Source organism: Cibotium barometz, chromosome 21 (assembly GCF_041138505.1).
Source record: "Cibotium barometz isolate CiBa-2024 chromosome 21, ASM4113850v1, whole genome shotgun sequence".
In the NCBI taxonomy this organism is placed as follows: Eukaryota; Viridiplantae; Streptophyta; class Polypodiopsida; order Cyatheales; family Cibotiaceae; genus Cibotium; species Cibotium barometz.
Genome location: NC_141066.1, coordinates 38140795 through 38165999, shown reverse-complemented (window position 1 = coordinate 38165999; position 25205 = coordinate 38140795). Strand labels below are relative to the sequence as shown.

At 45.1% G+C, this 25205-nt stretch overlaps 1 protein-coding gene across 3 annotated transcripts in view; it reads left to right on the top strand.

Moving 5' to 3' along the window:
• The window catches only part of LOC147627158 (uncharacterized), a 96885-nt gene that overhangs the window by 36333 nt on the left and 35347 nt on the right, over window positions 1-25205 (top strand). The window contains exon 3 of one of the 3 annotated variants that reach the window (XR_015268447.1): window positions 23393-23808. The exons of 1 other annotated variant lie outside the window; for it this stretch is intronic. The gene's annotated coding sequence lies outside the window, so the exon portion shown is untranslated. Of the gene's footprint in view, window positions 1-15353; window positions 15743-23392; window positions 23809-25205 lie in introns of those variants that run through there. One more of the 3 variants, XR_015268449.1, reaches the window with a different exon arrangement.

The following is a 25205-nucleotide window of genomic DNA, read 5'->3' as shown; positions in this document are numbered from 1 at the left end:
CATCCTTTTTTAGCTAGTGGCAGGAAACTCTGTATGTTGATGCAGGCTTTATCCTGCAACAGCTGTATGGTTTTGCTCGAGGTGTTTGCCCTCATATTTTGGATTTAGAGGCTACCATTCCACCTACTTGGAACCTCTTGTAGCCTATCCCCAACCATGACTTCTCTGTCGGTTGGTGGGCATATTTTGAAGCAAAATCTTGTTTAATGGCCATGCATGCCTGTTATATTTTGGCAATGGACACTACGGGTCGTCTGAGTTACTCTCACACTACTACCTCCCCCGAGGGAATACATAGGACTCGTCTTCTAGTGGTCGGGGCGTTTGGGGAAGAAATGTATGGTAGACCCAATGATTCAAAGCACGGATATATTGATGTGGAAACTGTGGGTTTGGGAAGGAAACGCTCTCCGTCAGCTGTCTTGGGACCCTAGAGAATTCCGATGGCCCTCTCCACATCGAGTTTGTTAGGCAAGCTTTGTTTGAAAACAAGCAAAGAGGTCAAGGGAAAGAGAGAGAAGAGAGTCCTTCCACGTGAAACCTACGCGCGAGCGAAGATGGTGAAGGCTGATGCGTGGGAATCCTCCTCGCGATGCAGAATTAGGTGCTCCACAACTTGATTCACAAATGAACCCCTACCCTAGTATTTATACTAAGTTTTGTTGAAAGTGGTTTCTCGGCCCTAAAATGAGACCATTCAATTTTGTCCTAAAGTAGTGCATAAGTTATGCACTAAAAACTAATGAAGTTTTGAATGTATACATCACGCACATAAGGCCTGTCTATCTCTCAAAACTACTAGAGATGGTGAATATTTAGACAAAAGAAAATATGGAGTGGTAATGTAGATTCACATTAGTTGTTGTAATCTATAAAATGGGAATCAATATGGGAAAATGCCTAAAACTTCTTATGATTGTAGTCAATGTCTGGAGTCTGTCACTTGGAAAAAAATGTGTAGTGTTCACACATGTGTGCATGCAAATGGTTAATATTAATAGACTTTGGTATCCTAGTGTACTAAAAAAAGCGAAAAGACATGCCATGGATCATGCCGTGTTAAAATGTAACATTGGCAGTGGTTAGTAGGCATAGAGATACATTTGTTGCAGAATTATGAGACACAAAAAAGACACTTGCATATGAGAACTGTTGTAGGAACTATCTATGAAAGATTATATTGATATTTATGATATTTCTTTGATAGCTTCAACAACAGCTCTTTACTAGTAGCTGTTTTTTCGTTTTTGTGTTTCTTTGATTTTGCTCATACATTTTCATACTATGATCTCTTGTTGGCGGTAACATAGATTATGTCTATATATGTATGTGTGTGAGGGAGAGAGAGTATAGGTCATGTCAATGGTAGCATGCACAGGTGTTTGTGTCAATGCTCGATTATTGACACATTCTCTAATTTTGCTAGGATAGTGTGGCCAAGAATATACATAGGTATAGAGAGAGAGAGTATGATCTCTAATAGTTCGTAGATTATGGTTCTATATATATGTGTGTATGTGTGAGAGAGTGTGTCGTGCACACTAGGGATAGGCAGGCTAGACGAGCTAGAGTTGATTCCGTGGGAACATGGGACAGGAAAAGCATACCTTTTCTACATTTCACCTTTTAGGGTCAGTTGTGCTCTTTTTGGCCGGCACCTTTATGCAGAGTCTATATAAAGGTCGCCGGGGGTCATTGTTGCACACACTAGCCAGAGGAGCAATAGAGCGTGGAGCTTGGAGTTAAGCTTCTGCCCGGTGGTATGAGATGCTAGAGGGCATGGCATAGCTTATGGATGCTGCTAGCAAGAGTCCACACGTGAGAGTCTCTTGCTCGAGCTCGGTGGGGATAGGCAGACTGGTAGGTTGTGCCTACGGCTATCATGGTTGGGTGGCGAGTATGCCTACAGTCCATAGATGTGTTGTGTTTCTTGATGTCTTGTAGGTTTCCTTCTTAGAGAGATCCGAGGTTGTCATAGTTGGTATCAGAGCAACTCTGAGAGCAAGATGAAACCCATGAAAGTTTTGAGGTGTGTGTAGAAATCAGTCAAGTGTGAAATGTTACGTTCGTTGTCATATTTCTTATTTCCGAGATCAAGTTGTTATACAATCTGGTTCTAGAACATTGTGGCAAGGTTTTGCAAGCTTCCACTTTCTTTTTTAGGAAGGAGAGGATCATTACACAAGGTTGTGAATCTGATTATGTAATCAATAGAATTATGTTCTGCTTGAGGAGCAAAGTTTTTCAATGGAGAATTGAATGATTGGATGTTGGGGCTGGGTGATTTGAGGCACACAGCTCCGTTAGTTATGCTTAAGCAGCGTACTGGTGATGCTGGGGTAGTGCGGGTGGTTGAACCAATTTGCAGGTTTGCAAAGGGTGGAAGCGAGCAGTTCTCATACCTAGAGGCCTCACGCAGAACGCGTGTTTGGGCTGTGCTTCAGGAAGGCGGGATCATGCAGGGCTGCTAGGACATGCCTGAGTTGCTGACACACATGGCAATGTTGGTCGTGGGGAACGGCAGAACCCAGAGGCAGCCGAAATTAGCGAGCATGGCTAAGGCTGGGGGCATGCAAATCAGGGACTTGGATGATGAGCCATGATTGACACACAGAAAAAAGAGAAAAACTAGCAGCCTATGTTAGGTCTCAAGAGCAGAGAAATACAGCCACACTATAGTGATGGGATGGTATGTTGCTAAGTATAGACCAGCAAGAAGGGCCTGTGCATGACCGCCAATTTTGGAGCCAGCTGAGAGTACGTGTAGCAGTCCCACAGTGTGGGCACTTTGTGTTCATGTAAGGTATGGCAGAGAGTGCGCATAGGAAAAAGCAGTTGTTTCCAGATTTTTGGGGCAGTAGGGAGCAGCAGTAAATGAAGCAGGCGCCAATTTTAGGCGCTTATGCACACTTAAAAAAAAAACCAGAACACCAAGTTTTTTTTTTAAAAAAATAAACTTAATTTTTTAAAAAAAGAGGGAGTCGACTTTTTAGGCTAAAAATAGGGTTTTTCTTTAAAGAAGCAGTGAATGGAGTTTTTTTCAAGGAAAAAAAGTCGAGTAAAAAAAAAAAAAGGAAAACGAGGGAATTATTTCTTGTGCACAGCCAGCCAGCTCCTTGGGGGAAAATGTCGACCAGCTGAGGGCGCTTTTTATTGTACACAGCGTTGCTGGGGACCAACACAGCGCAGCCAGGCTTGGAAAGAAAAAAGACCCATTCACGAGTTTTTCTCTCTCCTCCACCAGTTCTGAGTTTGCCTACTTCCGGACCTTCCCTACGGCGGAACCGCGTTGCCCATGCCACGATGGGCCGAGGGAAACCAAGCGGCGACCAACCATGCCAACGGTGAACTTAGGGGCTTGCCACCAACAGGCAACCACGGGACCTTCCGACGGCCAACCAAGGGAACGCACCGGCAACTCTCCCACCCGACGATGGACCGCAAGTTCTTGCCAACGGGCAACCAAGGGACTGAACGGCGGCCAACCAAGGGATCGCACCGGCGATTCCAAGGGATCGCACCAGCGATTTTTCCACTCGATGGTGGACCGCGGGGACTTGCCGCCGAGGATGACCATCCGGACAGTGTTCCTCATTTTTCGCGGGACTTCCACGAGGCAACTTCACTGGGGTCCCAAGGGGACTCCCTAGGGTCACTTCAAGGGATGTTTTGGCAACGTTCCCACATAGTCTTTCCTAGGCTATGTGCCCGGCTACTCCCAACCTAACCGGCATGCTTTCAAGGGTCTAACCAACTAGTCTTGCCCAAGCATAGTGCCAGGCCTCTTCTGATTCAATCGGCTTGCCTCCAAGGGTCTGCCCACCCTAGTAGGCTTCCAACACACGCTCTACTCGCAGGGCCACAAGGTTGCGCCGGCAACCTCCTGACTTGAGTCCCAACCCGGGGGATCCTTGAGTCTACCTGCTGCTACCACAAGGGGCCACTGCCTCGCATAGACTCGTAGTTGGGTGCTTGCAGCTGTTGAACCCAACCGAGAGGCTGTCACCTTCACGTCCATGAGGCGCGAAAAGAACGAGTGAGTGAAACTCCAATGAGGGAGCGAAACTCCAGCCTAACACAGACAACGACAGATGTTGGCGTACGTTGCAGTGATGTCTGTTGGAAAGTTAATTCCAAAGATTCAAGACGGACAGCTTTTCAAGATAGAAAAGCAAATGTCATTCCAGTGCTGGATGTGACATGATCTTTCCTAGTTTGGAAAGTCTTTCTAGTTTGAAAGGAGAACTGAAGTTCCTTTATTGATGTGTTCCTTTGCGTTTAGATAGCAGTAGTTGAGGAAGCCTTTCCTATTTGGAAAGCAAATACAAAATGAGTTATTGTTGTGTTTCGTCGAGGTCAGACAACAAGAAGTTGGGGTTTTCCCAAGACTGGGTTTTTTTCCCAAAAATCGAGGACAACCACATAGAGACAAAGTAGCCAAATGGTAGATGTTTTTTGAACACTCCTCAGGATAATCATTGCTTGCCTCGATACTAATAGCACTGTTGCTTATCGTATCTATTGGTAGCATGGTTGGTACATAGTTTCACACATAGATCATTTGACAAGATACTTTCTAATGAGGGTTGATTTCGTGATAGGGTTGTTCGCAGGATTATTGGTTTCGACCACCCAACAGTAGAGTATCTCTAGCGTTCCACAGATGACTACTACTTCTGAGTTTTTGAGCTTAGGAGTGAGCTCTTTGAGGAAGAGGAGTATGTCATGTGTGAAGACCTAAACAGGGTTAGGGTTAGGGTTTACAGAAAGAAAACAAGCATGGAAAACCAGCAGGGAGTGAACACGACTGCTGTAGATTTCTCAATGATAGAAAAATGTGAAGTACAAGCTACATGATAGTGACCCCTAAAGGATAAGTGTTCACATGACCGGCCATAAATGTGCCGGGTGGACCAAAACACTTATAAACTGCATATAAGTGAAAATGAACTAAACTGGGGGAAAAAACCTCCACTAACTGAAGTAAAAAGTGCCCCAGTAACCTACTGATGATCACTAGCACTCCTCTGGGTGCATACACAGCATAAAACCCAACAAACCCCCTTGGAGTGATATGTGATCACTGTACATCATCCACCAAAAGGAAACAAATTCAAAGCATTGCGGAATGCTTCAAATTTCGGACGTGGTAATGCCTTGGTGAAGATGTCTGCCACATTCTGATCTGTAGGACAGTAGATCAGACTGATATCTCCTGCCTGGAGTCTCTCCCGAACAAAATGATAGTGAATCTCAATGTGTTTCGTGCGAGCATGAAACACAGGATTCCTGGCCACAGCAATGGCACTCTGACTATCAGTATAGATAGGTGTAGGCTCCTCCACTGAAATATCCATATCAGTCATAAGACGACGCAGCCAAACACACTCAACAGTAGTAGTGTAGGCTGCTCTGTACTCTGCCTCACAAGATGAAGTGGCCACCGTGGTCTGTTTCTTGCTTAGCCAAGAAATGCATGAAGCGCCAAGGAAGAAACAATTCCCACTAGTGGAATGTCTGGTATCAAAATCACCAGCCCAATCTGAATCACTGTAAGCATGTAACTGCATGTCACCCCCCTCTGGATAAAGCAACCCAAGAGACAAGGTACCCTGCAAATAACGGAATACACGCTTCACAGCTTGCCAATGTGACAACCGTGGGCTGTGCATGAATCTGCTCAACTGAGAGACTGCATACTGAATGTCTGGCCTTGTATTACACAAGTATATGAGGCACCCAACAGCCTGAGCATATGTAGTGGCATCAAAGGAAACACTGTCATCTTGTAGTGACAGTTTCATCCCAGGCTCCATAGGAGTACTAATAGGCTTGCAATCCTGAAATTTAAACTTCTCCAGAAGTTTAGCAACATAACGTGATTGCAACAACCCAATGCCTCTGTTATCCTGCACAAACTGTATGCCCAAATAGTAATGTACAAGGCCCAAGTCAGACATGTCAAATGTCTGTTGCAGTATCTCTTTAAATGCTGCAATTTTGTCATCATTTGATCCCATGAGCAAGAGATCATCCACATAAAGACTGATGACCAGCAGATCTGTCTCTTCTTTCTTCACATACAAAGTGGTCTCTGATGGACTGTTCACAAATCCCTGAGTGAGTAGAAAAGCATCTATTTTTGCATACCAAGCTCGTGGAGCTTGTTTCAAACCATACAAGGCCTTTTTCAGCCTGCATACTTTCCCCTCATGACCATGTTCTGCAAATCCCATGGGCTGAAAAACATAAACTTCCTCCTCGAGGTCCCCATGTAGGAATGCAGTCTTTATGTCCAACTGGTGAACAACCCAACCACGATGTGCAGCCAATGCAATGACACACCTAAGTGTCGACATACGGGATGTAGGAGCAAATGTCTCCTCATAATCAATGCCCTTCTTCTGTGCATAGCCCTTTGCAACTAGACGGGCTTTGTACCTGTCAATGGATCCATCTGCATGTCTTTTCAACTTGTAGACCCATTTAGTACCAATGGCTTTCTTGCCTTTGGGCAGATCAACCAAATCCCATGTTTGATTCTTTTTAATAGAATCAATCTCATCCTGCATGGCTTTGTTCCAATGCACATTATCTCGTGCATCCACAAACGAATCAGGCTCATCATCATCCTGTAAACTGGCTGCCATAACCAGATTCAAATCTATGATGTGTGCATGCTCATTGGTCCTTGTCTCCCTACGAGTACGACCAGCAAGAGGACCCTCTAAATGGCTGTCCTGTAGTGTCCTCAAATACCATCTAGGTATATGTCTGACCTGTGGTGCCTGCTGTCCCATATTTGGTTCAGCTTCTGGCTCATTTGGCTGCTGAATTTCTGCACCACCTACATCATTTGCTGGCTGTCCATTACCCTCATGAGTTGGATCACCAACTGTGGAATGAAACTCCATGGGTAGAAGACCTTCAAATACATCATTTTCAGCCTGATTTGCCTCATAACCAGCCATGGATAATTCTGATTTTTCATCAAAAATCACATCCCGGCTGATAAATATCTTCCTGGATAGTGGGTCATATAACCTGTAGCCCTTGCTCTCACGGCTATACCCAACAAAAATGCATTTTGTGGCTTTATCATCAAGCTTCCTCCTCAACTCTTTGGGTATGTGTGCATATGCAAGGCACCCAAAGATACGAAAATGCGATACAGAAGGCTTGCGGCCATGCCAAGCCTCAAAAGGAGTAATAGAAACCAATGCCTTTGTGGGACATCGATTCAAAATATGACAAGCACACATTACTGCTTCCACCCAAAAGATATGTGGTAGTCTTTTTGCCTTTAGCATACATCTGGCCATCTCCATGAGTGACCGATTTTTCCTTTCTGCAACCCCATTCTGCTGTGGAGTGTAAGGAGTAGTATACTGATGTTTTATACCTCTACTCCCAAGAAAAGAATTCAGCACATGTGACATATATTCCCCCCCTCGGTCAGAACGGAGAGTCTTCACCTTGCATCCAGACTCTGTCTCAGCAAGTGCTATAAAGGCCAAAAATGCATCATATACCTGTGATTTCTGTGTCAAAGGATAGACCCAGCATATACGAGAGAAGTCATCAATAAATGTTGCAAAATAAAAGCAACCACCTAATGACTTCGTCTGCATGGGACCACAAAGATCACTGTGTATAAGTTGCAACTTTGCAGTTGCTCTTAGAGCCTGATCACGTGGGAAGGAAAACCTGTGCATTTTTCCCAAAATACATCCTTCACAAATGTGATCTGGAGGCTTCTCCATGAGAGGTAGATCTGTAAACATATTATGTCGCTGCATAAGCATAAGACTACCAAAATTTACATGCCCCATGCGAGCATGCCATAACTCCGCATCAACCATAGCTGGAGTAAGAGTGAATGCATGATAAGCAGACTGATCCACTGGCTGAAATGCATCCAACTCATAAAGTCCATGACATAATGTACCAGTAAGCATCAAGGTCAAGGCATTTGCTTTGTCTCTGACCATGCATTTATCATCGTCAAAGTGGACTTGCATTCCACAATGTGCTAAAGAAGAAATGGACAACAAATTCTTCTTTATCCCTGGTACATATAAGGCATCTGTAAGGCGGAGAATGGAGCCATCAATGGCTGTAAGCTGAATCTCCCCAATGCCACACACTGGATATGAAGCATTGTTGGCACACTGAACAGTCTTGCCAACAGGGGCAGGGCCAACATGACTAAACAAATCCCTGCGAGATGTGATATGCTTTGAGGCACCACTATCAAAATACCAAGTACATGCATGCTCTGTCATACTGAGTGCCTGTGAAGACCAAGAGGCATCATAGCTGCATGTATAGAAACAGTAATCCCTGTCCTCAACAAAAGAAGCAGTCTCTGGAGGAGCTTTAGGAGCATCATTAACAGACATCCCAGCTTCCTTTGCCTTCTCTTTGGCAATCCTCTTCCTACATTCCGTGATGTAGTGACCTGGCTTCTTACAGTAATGACATTTGCCCTTCTTCTTGGGCTGTCCTTCACTTTTCTTGGTATCCTGTGAAGAACCACCATCACCTGAATTTTGATTTGCACTCTTTGGCTGAGATTTCCCTTTCCCCTTTTGACCTGTAGTAAATGCTTGTTCAGCATTTGTGTTCATATTCATATTCTTCCTCATTTGCTCCTCTTGTAGTAAGAGAGCAACAAGTTCCTGATACTTGAGGGGTTCAACAGCATTCCTCATGCTGAGGTTCAAAGAGGTATGGAAAGCCAAGTAAGATCTTGGCAAAGAGTGCAAGATGGTGGACACAAGCTGTGTCTCAGGAATAATCTCATCCACATTGATGAGTTGCTCTCTCAAATCCTGCAGCTTGTTCAAGTGGCTAGACATATCATCTCCTTCATTCATTTTCTGATTTTCCAGCTCTCTTTTCAAAAATGAGATCCTAGCCTCATTACGAGCAGCATACATTTGCTCCAAAGTCACCCATGCATTCTGTGAAGTGCCAGCTGAACGAATATGAGGTATAATGGACCTCTGAACTGACAATGCAATGAGTGACAATGCTTGTGCATCCCTGGCATCCCATGTCTTTTGAGCATTTGTTCTCTGTACAGGCAATGGCTGTCCTGGAGCCTGTACCTGTTGTCCTCGTCCACGAGCACCCCCTTGGGGAGGGGTCTCTGGAGCCAATGGACCTGGACGTGGTTCATCACCACTAACAAAATCCCAAAGACCTTTTGCCACAAGCACATTTTTCAGCATAAAACTCCACAAGGAGTAGTTCGTGCCATCCAATTTGTCTTCCTTAGACAAATATGTGAATACATCACTTTGCTGTTGATTTGCCATTATGCTTTATGCACAATGTTGTACCTGTTTACCAAAAAACCCAAAAGCAAAAACCCTGATAACAACTGTACTCCACTGAATACAGTTTACCCAAATCTGCCTGCACTCTCAATCCTCTGAATGTGCAGCTTAATGCACCAATGACTGAGTAGAGCAGCAAATGGCGTACACAATGCCAAAATGCCCCAAAAATGCCCAAATTTGCTGCACCCAAACTGTGCAAAAATCTGTATATTTTCTTGCTAGAAAATCTGCCTTTTGTGCCTGTATTTTTCTTGATAGAAAAAACTGCTTGTTGTGCCTGTATATTTTTCACAGAGAAAAATAAGACTGCCCAATATTCAAAATATGTAATGCTTACCACTTCTGTATTGTGCAGGTACTCAGCAACTCAGTCGAGGTGCTGTACGGAAGCATGTACGAAAGCAGAATGTTGACGTTGCAGGTTCTGTTCGAGTGTACTGTGCAGGTACGGAGCAGGTACTGTCCTGCGCAGGTTTGTACAGAGGCACAGTCTTCGAAGCAGGTGTCGACTTGCCCAATAGGTGGCGCACAGGTGTCGACTTGCAAGCGAATACCAGCAGGCGGCGACTTGTAGTGTCGACTTGCACAATAGGTGGCGCACAGGTGTCGACTTGCAGGCGAATACCAGCAGGCGGCGACTTGGTGTCGGCGCTTACTGTTCGAAGCTGGTACACGTGTGTAAATGTAGGCGACGCCTTTTGTAATACTTTATTGAAGGCGACGTGCGACTGAATGTACGGGCAGCTTGTGCGCACGGCTGAAGCTGAAGGCGGCGCACAATGGGAGTACGGACAGCAGGCGCACAGCTGTACGGCGTTCAGAAGTACGGGCAGAAGGTACGGGTGCTGTACGGCAGCAGCAACAAAGAAAAACTTGGATGTGTACCGGCAATGAACAAGGGCAAAGCTTCAATGGCTCTGATACCAAATGAAGACCTAAACAGGGTTAGGGTTAGGGTTTACAGAAAGAAAACAAGCATGGAAAACCAGCAGGGAGTGAACACGACTGCTGTAGATTTCTCAATGATAGAAAAATGTGAAGTACAAGCTACATGATAGTGACCCCTAAAGGATAAGTGTTCACATGACCGGCCATAAATGTGCCGGGTGGACCAAAACACTTATAAACTGCATATAAGTGAAAATGAACTAAACTGGGGGAAAAAACCTCCACTAACTGAAGTAAAAAGTGCCCCAGTAACCTACTGATGATCACTAGCACTCCTCTGGGTGCATACACAGCATAAAACCCAACAATGTGCACATTTGGGCTGGAAGAGAATCTGGTCACTACTTTGCTTATCCACATCGTGTTTCTCATACTCATTTGGTACCTTGAACTCATATTGGCAACTCTTTTGTAGACTTCTTACAAGAGTGGGAAAGAGTTTTGCAAATATTGGGAACCTATCGTTGGCACTAATGCGCTCACCAAATCATTCTTCTATTAATTTATTTCTATTTGGGTTTACTTGGAAAGTGAGAAAGAGTTTTGCTAGAAACATTGGAAAGTGGCTTTTGAAAACAATGTTCAACACATTATTCTTCTATAGAGAATTCCGATGGCCCTCTCCACATCGAGTTTGTTGGGCAAGCTTTGTTTGAAAACAAGCAAAGAGGTCAAGGGAAAGAGAGAGAAGAGAGTCCTTCCACGTGGAACCTACGCGCAAGTGAAGATGGTGAAGGTTGATGTGTGGGAATCCTCCTCGCGATGCACGATCAGGTGCTCCACAACTTGATTCACAAATGAACCCCAACCCTAGTATTTATACTAAGTTTTGTAGAAAGTGGTTTCACGGCCCTAAAATGAGACCATTCAAATTTGTCCTAAATTAGTGCATAAGCTATGCACTAAAAACTAATGAAGTTTTGAATGTGTACATCGCGCACATAAGGCTTGTCTATATGCACTCTGACGGCCGCGACCAAACCGGAGTATGAGATGCATATGATTTTTATCTAGATGCCGGCTATGCCAAGTGCCCACTTTTGTGTAATAACACCCGACAAAAGCCTTGTACAATCACCGCCTTGTGAGAGGGTTATAGAATTATGTTCCGCTTGAGGAGCAAAGTTTTTCAATGGAGAATTGAATGATTGGATGTTGGGGCTGGGTGATTTGAGGCACACAACTCCGTTAGTTATGCTTGAGCAGCGTGCTGGTGATGCTGGGGTAGTGCGGGTAGCTGAACCAATTTGCAGGTTTGCAAAGGGTGGAAACGAGCGGTTCTCATACCTAGAGGCCTCGCGCAGAACGCGCGTTTGGGCTGTGCTTCAGGAAGGCGGGATCATGCAGGCCTCCGTACCACATGATATTATCCGTGCAGAGATGGCTGCCCCCCCATTGGTAGTAGAGGCACTCACTCGATCAGTCTCCTTTATACATAGCACTTGGGCTCTCCCTAGAGACAGATATGCTCGCTTAGCCCTGGAGTCTTCACGACAGTTGGCATCACAGGGAGACGGATCATGTTGGTTTGAACAGATGACAGCTTGGTTCCAGTTGCATGGCTTTAGTATGGAAAGGCTACCTCCATTTCAGTACTCCCTGGATGCACCCTCCCTCTCTCTCACACGGGCAGAGATTACCAGACTTATCAGGCAGGACTTGATTCAGCTGGACACTAGGAGGACATGGATACAGCCGACACAGGAGCTTGGTACGAAGATGGCTTTCTATAGAGATCATCTTCTCCAGCTTACGCAGGATGGGTTTGTGATTAGACCCAGCTACATGGATACTTATCTTTCTCATGGGGTACGGTGTGCTATTGGTCAGATGCGCACATCCTCACACCAGCTAGAGATTGAGACTTGCAGATTCAGAGGAGTACTAGCCGAGGCCAGGATTTGTCAGCTATGCCAGATGGAGCCAGAGACAAAGTTACATTACATATGTCACTGTCCAGTATATTATGAGATAGGAGGCCGTTTTCACTGCCTGTTTAGAGAGGGTTTCGGACCACTTTCTAGAGTCATGAGATACCAGGATCAGAGATGCCTCGGATTATACTTGCTGGAGCTTCGTAGACATAGAGAGGGTCTCTTGAGAGGGAGGGGATCAGAGAGGGAGAGACACCTACAAAGGCAGATTACAGACTTCTTTCGACCAAAGATTGAGCAGTCAGGCCAGCAAGCATTGCAGCTAGCCCCAGAGTATAGCCGCACTAGAGGTACACTCATTGATCGGGCTATAGAGCTGGGGCGGTCCAGGCGCCCCAAGATGAGAGGCCCATCTCGACACCGGTGGAGACTACAACAGAGGATCAGGACCATACTAGCACGGCATGGGAGACGTCCAGTCGGAGTACTCACCATGGAGGACATTGAGGATATCCGCCATCGACCGATGAGAGACTTCTTTGGATAGTGATGTGTATGATGCTTACCTTTGTTGCTGGAGTTTTCCTCCCAGATGTTATCCATTAGGAGCTCCTAGTACCGTACTTTTCCTCTTCCTCATAGTTGTTTCAGTTTCAGTTAGTTGTTTAGTTGTTTGTAGCTTTCCTTACACAGACATTGTATCAGATCCACCAATTGTTGTAACCTTTTTGGTCTCATAGGTCATTTTGGCCTTTTGAAGTTGTTAATATATCATTTCATTTCATTTCATTTTCTCTCTCTCTCTCTCTCTCTCTCTCTTATCTACATAACATTGTACACATTTATTATTATCCATAATCTGGCATTCCATTCAAGCCTTGAGCCCTTGACTCTTGAGGGCCAAGGCTTATGGTTTAGCACATAAATACATCTATTTACTATTGTGGAAGTCTCTCTCTCTCTCTCTCTTTCTCTCTCACTCAAGTCCCCTTCTTAAATCTTGATTCTTCACCATGAGGGAAAAGCATGAAGCCTTCAACTTGCATTGCATAGATGTGGAGAGGGATGAGGGGAAATCCAAATCCTATCGGTGGAGATGTAAGTATTGCTCCAAGCAACACACAAGTGGTGCAACAAGGCTTCTTCAACATCTTGCAAAGATTGGGGGACAAGTTGCGCCATGCAAGCAAGTCCCTTAAAGTGTTTCCGACGACATCATAAAGAACATGAGAGGTGCCCCTAGTAGAGCTCCACTGTCATCAATACATGAGGACATCATCATAGAGACATCCTCTCCGGCCGCCTTTGCCCCCGCTTCCGTATGTGCTTCCGCTTCCGCCTCGGGCTCCGGCTCTTCCAAGAGGCCAAGAGCTGAGTCACATGGACTACCAAAGAGGCAAGCCACCCCCACCCTAGCTGAAGCCACGGGTAGTGTGAGTGGGTCACTTTCCTTTCTCAAAGAGAGACAACGCCTTGTCGACGTAGACTCTAGAGATTGCATGCACCATCATTGAGTGCAATTTCTCGTTCAGTGTCTTAGAAAATGACTAATGGAAGAAAATGGTGAGAGCCGTTGCCAATGTGGGTCCATGTGATGGATGGACCGGTGTTGCCTACAACGACATGCGCGCAAGGAAAATAGATGAGGAGAAGGAGAGGATTGATAGGGCTCTCGACCCTATTCGTGCCGCATGGAAGAAGTGTGGGTGCTCCATCCTCTCCGATGGATGGAGTGATAGGAAGAAAAGAGGCATCATCAACATCCTTGTCTCTTGTCCTCTTGGCACCTACTTCTTGCGAGTCGTAGAGACTGGGAAGAAGGGTAGGAAAACCACGGGTAGTTCTATCTACCGTCACATTCGCAAGTAATCATCGAGGTAAATACTAAGAAACCATAGTGCAATAGGTTATTACATGCCCATTGCCTCATGCTATGTGCTAAGTTGCTTACTAAAAATCGATTGTGCAATCGCCAATGTGCATGTAGGTGGGGAGAGAAAATGTGGTGCAAGTCATTACCGACAACGCATCCAATTGTCGTTGCATGGGCCGCCTACTTGAGGCCGAGTTTCCCACCATCGTGTGGACGCCATGTGCCTCACATTGCTTAGAGTTGTTCATGGAGGATGTAGGCAAGCTCAAGTGGGTGAAGAAGGTGACCAAGCAAGCTACATCCATTGTCACTTTCTTCACCACAAAGGTAAAGGTGCTTGCCATGTTTTGGGAGCATAGCACCCTTGAATTGAAGAAGCCGTCGTCCACATGCTTTGCATCCATGTGGCTCCTCTTGGAGTGTTTATTTGATGTGAGGTGGGCACTTCGCCAAAACAGTGGTCTCTACTCTATGGAATGAGTGGAATGAGAAAGACACGGAAGATGCCAAAGCTATGCAACACTTTTGCTTTACAGAAGGAGTTTTGGCGTTCGGTGCGATCCATTGTCATTGCAATGACTCCCTTTTATAGGGTGCTACGCATGATAGACATGGTGGGGTCCACATTTGGGTCTTCTTGTGCACTTTTACAGAGCCACCACCATTGAGTTCACGGCCATTGACGACACTCAGCGCATAGAGATTCTCTGCATTGCAGAGAGGAGATGGAGATGGATGCACAAACCCATACATGGGTTTGCAGCATTGGTTCATTTAGCCTTTGAATCGCCACGGCCATCACATGGACATGGAGCTTCTTACGGACCGTGATTCATACTTGCCCATAGCTTTGCCCATAGAGGAGCACACCACTTTCTTGCAGCAACTCATTAGTTATGATGAATCTTCCACTTGTTGGAGGAGGGATTCACTTGTGAAACCCCTTTTCTGGTGGGAGACTTTTGGGTACATGCTTGACACTCTCCAGCAGCGCTTAGCCTTGAGAGTACTAGCGCAGAATTGCTCTTTGGATGCATGTGAGAGAAACTGGAGTGCCTATTCTCTCATTCACACGAAGCTTCGAATCGCTTGAGCACACAACAGTTAGAGCGGCTAGTGTATTGCCGCACTAACTTACACATGTTGCGCGCAGAGAGGTAAAATTTAAATGATAGATCATGATTCATAAATTGTAAATGGTTTATAAGTCATAGATGATAGTCTCATAGAATATGAAGCATACTAACCAATGAACAACTATGCATGTGAATTGTAATTTGTAGGTGAATTGTGGATGAATTCAAGTTGTAGGTGAATTGTGGATGAATTCAAGTTGTCTGGGGAGACTTTTCGTAGTGTTCATTGGCTTGTTGATTAAGATGAGGAACAGATCTCTACAAGGAGCTTGGCAGTCAGCCAATGTCCGCTCTACTCGTTCATGGGGCATTCGAGTTGGTGGCCGTGCAGTGACTGCTCGCCTTGCCTCTGCGTCGATTACGAGCACCGCAAGCCCTTCATGTTTGCCACATGTCTTTATGAGACGTGAGCGTCCTAGCACCTCACATTCTATTGTGCATGATACCCCCCTCCTATAGAGCGCAAGTTTGATGATGATGGTAACCTCCTTAGTGAGGTTGAGTATGAGCATGATTTGTCCTCAAGCAACGAGTCTTCTTTAGAAAACTCTCTTGACGAGCACTCTAGCCATGGGAATGCTAGTAATGATGATAGTGTTAGCTCATATTAGCGTCTAGGCTCGAGGCATTCTTCCTCTTGAGCCCTTACTACTTACCACTCCTTTTTGTACTTCATCTCTTTCCGTTGTGTATGCTTTGTATATGAATTTCAAGTGATTTGAGTTTATTTGATTGGTTGGCGTAGAATTCTTGAAGTTCCTCGCATTTTGTCAATGTTAGTGTATGTGGTTATGATTATTGACACATTTTATAATTTTGGTAGGATGGTACGATCACGTATTTACGTAGGCTTATAGAGAGAGAGGAGAGCAACAGCCTCTCAGGCATGGCGTGAGTGGCAGCAGACATTGGGTATGTTGAAAGACAATTTGATTTCTTTGTTGAATCCTAGGTTGTTTTAATTATTTTATGTTTTATTTTTGAAGGGGGCGTTGCTCATGCTTGTGTCCCTGCTCGTGCTCGTGTCCCTGCTTCTCTAAATAGACCTGCAGCTGCTTCCATAGTGGTTATTGATTCGGTGACGCCCAGTCCTGTTAGAGGTATGTTTAGTATTTAGACTTCTAAATAGATATTCATTATATAGATACTTATATAAAGTAGGAATTTGTGTGTTGTGAATGTAGACGCATGGCATGTTGATAGGCTATATAGAGCTGTTGTTGATGCTATGAGCATGACTCCTTTCGGTATATCTTTTACACAAACATACATGCATGCAATATTTGATTATAGTCGTTTGTCAAGTTGAGAGAGAGAGAGAGAGAGAGAGAGAGAGAGAGAGAGAGTTTTTGCAAAGTGAGAGCTTTGTGCTTTTGCAAAGGAGGCCCCTCCTCCCTCGCCACCCACGAGCAGTGGCGGTGCCCCCTCCCTCGCCCCCAGCAGAGGAGGCGTCCCCTCCCTTGCCACCTCCCTCGTCCCCAGCAGAGGCGGCATCTCCTCCCTCGTCCCCAGTAGAGGCGGCGTCCCCTCCCTCTCCACGAGTAGAGGAGGCAGAGGAGGCCCCCTCCCTCTCTCCCCACTAGCAGAGGAGGATCCCCCTCTACCAGCAGAGACGCTTGGTTAAGAATTTTTTTGGATAGAGGCGCTTGGTAAGTAGATTAGTAAGCTAAGATTTTTTTTGGATTGAGGTTAAGGTAATGTTAACATTTTATTTTTTTTCCAGGTGGTGGTTTTGAAGGCATTGAAAGTATGGATGAGAGAGAGAGAGAGAAAGAAAGAAAGAAAGAAAGATATATTAACGTCTACGAGAGGTCAAAGTCGGCGTGTGAGACAAAAAATAATACAACTGTGTTGCCTTGGTTGGAAGGCCAGTATGTATTGTCTTGGTCTCATAGGTCATTTTGGCTTTTTGAGGACAATAATATGACATTTCATCTCTCTCTCTCTCTCTCTCTCTCTCTCTCTCTCATCTATACCTTCAATGCCTTCAAAACCACTACTTGGAAAAATAATAAAATATTAACATTACCTTAACCTCAATCCAAAAAAATTCTTAGCTTACTAATCTATTTACCAAGCGCCTCTATCCAAAAAAATTCTTAGCTTGCTAATCTACTTACCAAGCGCCTCTGCTGGTGGCGAGGGAGGAGAGTCCTTCTCTGCTAGTGGGGAGAGAGGGGGAGCCTCCTCTGCCTCCTCTACTGGTGGCGAGGGAGGGGCCGTCGCCTCTACTGGGGACGAGGGAGGGGGTGCCGCCTCTGCTGGGGACGAGGGAGATGGCGAGGTAGGGGGCGCCGTCTCTGCTGGGGGCGAGGGAGGCAGCGCCGCCTCTGCTGGTGGCGAGGGAGGGGGGCCTCCTCTGCAAAAGCACAAAGCTCTCACTTTGCAAAAACTCTCTCTCTCTCTCTCTCTCTCTCTCTCTCTCTTAACTTGACAAACGACTATAATCAAATATTGCATGCATGTATGTTTGTGTAAAAGATTTACCGAAAGGAGTCATGCTCATAGCATCAACAACAGCTCTATATAGCCTATCAACATGCCTTGCGTCTGCATTCACAACACACAAATTCCTACTTTATATAAGCATCTATAAAATGAATATATATTTAGAAGTCTAAATACTAAACATACCTCTAACAGGACTGGGTGTCACCAAATCAATAACCACTATGGAAGCAGCCTGCAGGTCTATTTGGAGAAGCAGGGACACGAGCACGAGCAGGGACACAAGCATGAGCAACGCTCCCTATAAAAATAAAACATAAAATAATTAAAACAACCTAGGATTCAACAAAGAAATCAAATTGTCTTTCAACATACCCCATGTCTGTTGCTACCACTCACGCCATGCCTGAGAGGCTGCTGCTCTCCTCTCTCTCTCTAAGCCTACGTAAATACGTGGTCGCACCATCCTACCAAAATTATAAAATGTGTCAATAATCATAACCACATACACTAACATTGACAAAATGCGAGGGACTCAAAGAAATCTACGCTAACCAATTAAATAAACTCAAATCACTTGAAATTCATATACAAAGCATACACAACGGAAAGAGATGAAGTACAAAAAGGAGTGGTAAGTAGTAAGGGCTCAAGAGAAAGAATGCCTCGAGCCTAGAGGCTAATATGGGCTAACACTATCATCATCACTAGCACTCCCATGGCTAGAGTGCTCGTCAAGAGAGTTTTCTAAAGAAGACTCGTTGCTTGAGGCCAAATCATGCTCATGCTCAACCTCACTAAGGAGGTTATCATCATCATCAAACTCGCGCTCTCTAGAAGGGGGGGTATGATGCACAATAGAATGTGAGGTGCTAGGACGCTCACGTCTCATAAAGACACGTGGCAAAGATGAAGGGCTTGCAGTGCTCGTAATCGATAGAGAGGCAAGGCGAGCAGTCACTGCACGGCCACCTACTCGACGAGTAGAGCGGACATTGGCTGACTACCAAGCTCCTTGTAGAGATCTGTTCCTCATCCTCATCAACAAATGAACACTACGAAAAGTCTCCCCAGACAACTTGAATTCATCCACAATTCATCTACAACTTGAATTCATCCACAATTCACCTACAAATTACAATTCACATGCATAGTTGTTTATTGGTTAGTATGCTTCATATTCTATGAGACTATCATCTATGACTTATAAACCATTTACAATTTATGAATCATGATCTATCATTTAAATTTTACCTCTCTAGCAATATCCATGCTATGCATAGCGCACAACATGTGTAAGTTAGTGCGGCAATACACTAGCCGCTCTAACTGTTGTGTGCTCAAGCGATTCGAAGCTTCGTGTGAATGAGAGAATAGGCACTCCAGTTTCTCTCACATGCATCCAAAGAGCAATTCTGCGCTAGGACTCTCAAGGCTAAGCGCTGCTGGAGAGTGTTAAGCATGTACCCAAAAGTCTCCCACTAGAAAAGGGGTTTCACAAGTGAATCCCTCCTCCAACAAGTGGGAGATTCATCATAACTAATGAGTTGCTACAAGAAAGTGGTGTGCTCCTCTATGGGCAAAGCTATGGGCAAGTATGAATCACGATCCATAAGAAGAAGCTCCATGTCCGTGTGATGGCCGACGATTCGAAGGCTAAATGAACCAATGCTGCAAACCCATGTATGGGTTTGTGCATCCATCTCCATCTCCTCTTTGCAATGGTAAGAATCTCTATGCGCTGAGTGTCGTCAATGGCAGTGCAAGCCCGCAACTCAATGGTAGTGGCTCTGTAAAAGTGCACAAGAAGACCCAATGTGGACCCCTCCATGTCTATCATGCGTAGCACCCTATAAAAGGGAGTCATTGCAATGACAATGGATCGCACCGAATGCCAAAACTCCTTCTGTAAAGCAAAAGCGTTGCATAGCTTTGGCATCGTCCGTGTCTTTCTCATCCCACTCATTCCATAGAGTAGAGACCACTGTTTTGGCGAAGTGCCGACCTCACATCAAATAGACGCTCCAAGAGGAGCCACATGTATGCAAAGCATGTGGACGACGGCTTCTTCAATTCAAGGATGCTATGCTCCCAAAACATGGCAAGCACCTTTACGTTTGTGGTGAAGAAAGTGACAATGGATGTAGCTTGCTTGGTCACCTTCTTCACCCACTTGAGCTTGCCTACATCCTCCATGAACAACTCTAAGCAATGTGAGGTACATGGCTTCCACACGATGGTGGGAAACTCGGCCTCAAGTAGGCGGCCCATGCAACGACAATTGGATGCGTTGTCGGTAATGACTTGCACCACATTTTCTCTCCCCACCTACATGCACATTGGCGATTGCACAATCGATTTTTAGTAAGCAACTTAGCACATAGCATGAGGCAATGGGCATGTAATAACCTATTGCACTATGGTTTTTTAGTATTTACCTCGATGATTACTTGTGAATGTGACGGTAGATAGAACTACACGTTGTTTTCCTACCCTTCTTCCCAGTCTCTACGACTCGCAAGAAGTAGGTGCCAAGAGGACAAGAGACAAGGATGTTGATGATGTCTCTTTTCTTCCTATCACTCCATCCATCGGAGAGGATGGAGCACCCACACTTCTTCCATGCGGCACAAATATGGTCAAGAGCCCTATTAATCCTCTCCTTCTCCTCATCTATTTTCCTTGCGCGCATGTCGTTGTAGGCAACACCGGTCCATCCATCACATGGACCCACATTGGCAACGGCTCTCACCATTTTCTTCCATTGGTCATTTTCTAAGACACTGAACGAGAAATTGCACTCAATGATGGTGCATGCAATCTCTAGAGTCTACGTCGACAAGGCGTTGTCTCTCTTTGAGAAAGGAAAGTGACCCACTCACACTACCCATGGCTTCACCTAGGGTGGGGGTGGCTTGCCTCTTTGGTGGCCCATGTGACTCAGCTCTTGGCCTCTTGGAAGAGCCGGAGCCCGAGGCGGAAGCGGAAGCACATACGGAAGTGGGGGCAAAGGCGGCCGGAGAGGATGTCTCTATGATGATGTCCTCATGTATTGATGACAGTGGAGCTCTACTAGGGGCACCTCTCATGTTCTTTATGATGTCGTCGGAGGGACTTGCTTGCATGGCGCAACTTGTCTCCCAATCTTTGCAAGATGTTAAAGAAGCCTTGTTGCACCACTTGTGTGTTGCTTGGAGCAATACTTACATCTCCACCGATAGGATTTGGATTTCCCCTCATCCCTCTCCACATCTATGCAATGCAAGTTGAAGGCTTCATGCTTTTCCTTCATGGTGAAGAATCAAGATTTAAGAAGGGGACTTGAGAGAGAGAGAGAGAGAGAGAGAGAGACTTTCACAATAGTAAATAGATGTATTTATGTGCTAAACCATAAGCCTTGGCCCTCAAGAGTCAAGGGCTCAAGGCTTGAATGGAATGCCAGATTATGGATAATAATAAATGTGTACAATGTTATGTAGATAAGAGAGAGAGAGAGAGAGAGAGAGAGAGAGAGAGAGAGTCTTGAGTTGAAAGGCTAGAGCCTAGAGAGTAGATAGTAGAGGGTTGAAGGTTAAGAGACTCAAGAGTAAGAGAGAACTCATTGCTCAAGACTCTAGGTGAGAGAGAGTCTCAAGGCTATGGCACATTCTAAGAGAGTGAGAGGGATCCTCAAGGATGATAGAGAGAGAGAGCACTCAAGAATTCATGCTTGAGCAAAAGATGGCTCAAGGATGCCTCATTTATCTAGGCTATTATCATGGCCATGGCAAGGTCTTGTGGTATGGGCAAGCCTCAAGGCCCCAACAGCTCTAAATGGTCCTAAAACAGCTGTACAATGCTCCAAACGGCTCTCTCTGCCGCTCTATCGGCCTAGGAAAAGATTTGTATCCTGTCGTTTTTTTGACTGTTGGATCGTACGGAACCGTATACCGTACCATACGCATCGTACGGAACCGTACGAATAGGTTAGTGCGGCGTACGACTGCAACAAAGGTGTATCTTTTCATATTCCCACCTTTCTAGGTCGTGGATTCCCTACCCAAGGATGTTAAGGGGTATAAATACCATAGTCACATGGGACGGGGAACGTGGACGGGCACGGGCATGGGGGCAAGGACAGGGTTGGGTTCAGAGACGGGGAACGGAAAAAGGGAGGGAATGGGGATTGGGAGGGGGGGGTGTGGGACAGGGTGGAATGGGGAGGGGGACTTAAAAACAAAAGACCATCGAAACAAATCACGAATTGATGAGCAAAGAAGGCAAAGGCAAATACTACTATCAAATAAATGTGGAGACTCGATACAAAATACCAAATGGAGACTCGAGGTCTCAATACAAAAAGCCTAAAGGCTAAAAGATAGATCATAGCACTGATACTAGATAGCAATGAGCGTGAATGAGATCATGAGACTCTAGGAGTCTAGACTCTAGACTCTAGAGCCTACAACATGAGATGTGGTGGCCTCATGATCATGACTTGCAGCGTGACCACTCTCGAGATATGCTCTGTTGATGCCTGCTCGATCTGTTCATGTCCCTCCTCTTGTTCCATCTCCCATTCGGTGAAGGGATCTGCCTTTGCAATTGCACCCTCACAAAGCATTCATAAGTTTGCACTGAAAAAGGCAAGATCATTCGCCCTTTCTACTCCAAGATGATTTCTCTTCTTTGAAGCAACATGGCTGTAAGAACTCCAAAGTTGCTTCAAACAAGAGGAGCTAACCGCCTGGCTAAGAATGCATACGACCAGCTGCGGAAGCTCAGGGCAATCTAAGCCAAAATCCTCCCACCATAAAGCACTCCCAACCTTGTACCTGTCTTCCTGTGCATCTGCACAACCAAATGTGCCACGGAAGGATCTGTAGCTAGAAAGTTGGTCTCTGATTTTGTGCCTAGTACTTGCATCTGGCACTAAGCGCTCTAAGATGTGCCTCCAACCATCATTGACCTTGCTGTCACTCTCTTGTCCGCACCCCTAAAACTTTGGGTCCACCATGTATATTGCTCCATGCAAAGGAGAGGAATAGGAGCCCCATCTCATTACATAAGGAACGGATCTCCTTATACCTATCCGCATCGGGCTCTAGCTCCTGTAACTTCTCTATCATCCTGTCCATAGCCTCATACACTTTCCCAATGCATGGTTGCATTGCATCCATGACCCGCAATAAGTGGATATCGGCTTTACCATCGCATCAATGCGCTTCACCTCATCCCAAAAAGTGGTGTCCTTTGCAAGCTCTCTGTAAAAAGTGGTGCCCTCTGCAAGCTCTCTGCTCGAACTTTATGAGCTAAATGACCTTAACTAGGTCTGGGAATAGACACGATCGGTGTACACAATAAATGACGACTTCCTTGACTAGGGTCCTAGTTGAAGCATCTGTCTAAACCCGTGAAATCTCGAAAACTCAACTTGTTTTTCCCATAACCAAAATTGTGGTTAAATAATGAATTTCTAAACGTGAAAATTCTTGTGGTTTGTACGTGTTCAGCTCCTTGTATGCAAGTAACATGCTAGAATGACATGTAACACCTGTACTGCTAAACAAATATTGGAACATCATTTGTATTTCAACAACAAAAATACACAATTGTGTTTAATTAAATCTTGCATGAATTCTATATGCATACCCAAACATATATGATTAACATGCTAATTAAAACACGTGTAACTTTTAACTGCTGTGAAATATAAGATCGGTTCCAAAATTGAGTGAATCTTGAAGTACTAATTTTTTTGTATTTACTGTGATTTCTCATAGACAGGTACGTTCGGATTCTCAACTAGGAATGCGGGAAAGAAATGTCGCGGGTTGGAAGTAGCCAAACTCATAACTGGTGGAGGAGAGAGAAAAAATCGTGAATGGGTCCTTTTTTTTTCCAAGCCTGGTTGCGTTGTGTTGGTCCCCAGCAACGCTGTGCATAATAAAAAGCGCCCTCAGCTGGTTGACATTTTCCCCCAAGGGACTGGCTAGCTGCGCACAAGAAAAAATTCCCTCGTTTTCCTTTTTTTTTTGGGAAAAAAAACTCGGCTTTTTTTCCTTGAAAAAACTCCATTTGCCGCTTTTTTTAAACCCTTATTTTAGCCTAAAAAGTCGACTCTCTCTTTTTTGAAAAAACAAAACTTTACTTTTTTTATAAAAAAAACTTGGTGTTCTGGGTTTTTTTTTAAAGCATGCATAAGGGCCTAAAATTGGTGTCTGCTTCATTACTGCTGCTCCCTACTGCCCCAAAAATCTGAAAACAGCTGCTTTTTCCTATGCGCACTCTGCCATACCTTACATGAACGCAAAGTGCCCACACTGTGGGACTGCTGCACGTACTCTCAGCTGGCTCCAAAATTGGCGGTCATGTACAGCCCCTTCTTGTTGATCTATACTCAGCAGCATATCATCCCATCACTATAGTGTGGCTGTATTTCTCTGCTCTTGAGACCCAGCATAGGCTGCTAGTTTTTCTCCTTTTTCTGTGTGCCAATCATGGTTCATCATCCAAGTCCCTGACTTGTGTGCCCCCAGCCTTAGCCATTCTCGCTAACTTCGGCTGCCTCTGGGTTCTACCGTTCCCCATGACCAACGTTGCCATGTGTGTCAGTAACTCAGGAATGTCCCAGCAGCCCTACATGATCCCGCCTTCCTGAAGCACAGCCCAAACGCGCGTTCTGCGCAAGGCCTCTAGGTATGAGAATTGCTCGTTTCGACCCTTTGCAAACCTGCAAATTGGTTCAGCTACCCGCACTACCCTAGCATCACCAGTACGCTGCTCAAGCATAACTAATGGAGTTGTGTGCCTCAAATCACCCAGCCCCAACATCCAATCATTCAATTCTCCATTGAAAAACTTTGCTCCTCAAGCGGAACATAATTCTATAACCCTCTCACAAGGCGGTGATTGTACAAGGCTTTTGTCGGGTGTTATTACACGAAAGTGGGCACTTGGCATAGCCGGCATCTAGATAAAAATCATATGCATCTCATACTCCGGTTTGGTTGCGGCCGTCAGAGTGCATATAGACAGGCCTTATGTGCGCGATGTACACATTCAAAACTTCATTAGTTTTTAGTGCATAGCTTATGCACTAATTTAGAACAAATTTGAATGGTCTCATTTTAGGGCCGAGAAACCACTTTCCACAAAACTTAGTATAAATACTAGGGTTGGGGTTCATTTGTGAATCAAGTTGTGGAGCACCTGATCGTGCATCGCGAGGAGGATTCCCACACATCAGCCTTCACCATCTTCACTTGCGCGTAGGTTTCACGTGGAAGGACTCTCTTCTCTCTCTTTCCCTTGACCTCTTTGTTTGTTTTCAAACAAAGCTTGCCCAACAAACTCGATGTGGAGAGGGCCATCGTAATTCTCTATAGAAGAATAATGTGTTGAACATTGTTTTCAAAAGCCACTTTCCAATGTTTGTAGCAAAACTCTTACTTACTTTCCAAGTAAACCCAAATAGAAATAAATTAATAGAAAAATGATTTGGTGAGTGCATTAGTGTCAACGATAGGTTCCCAATATTTGCAAAACTCTTTCCCACTCTTGTAAGAAGTCTACAAAAGAGTCTTGCCAATATGAGTTC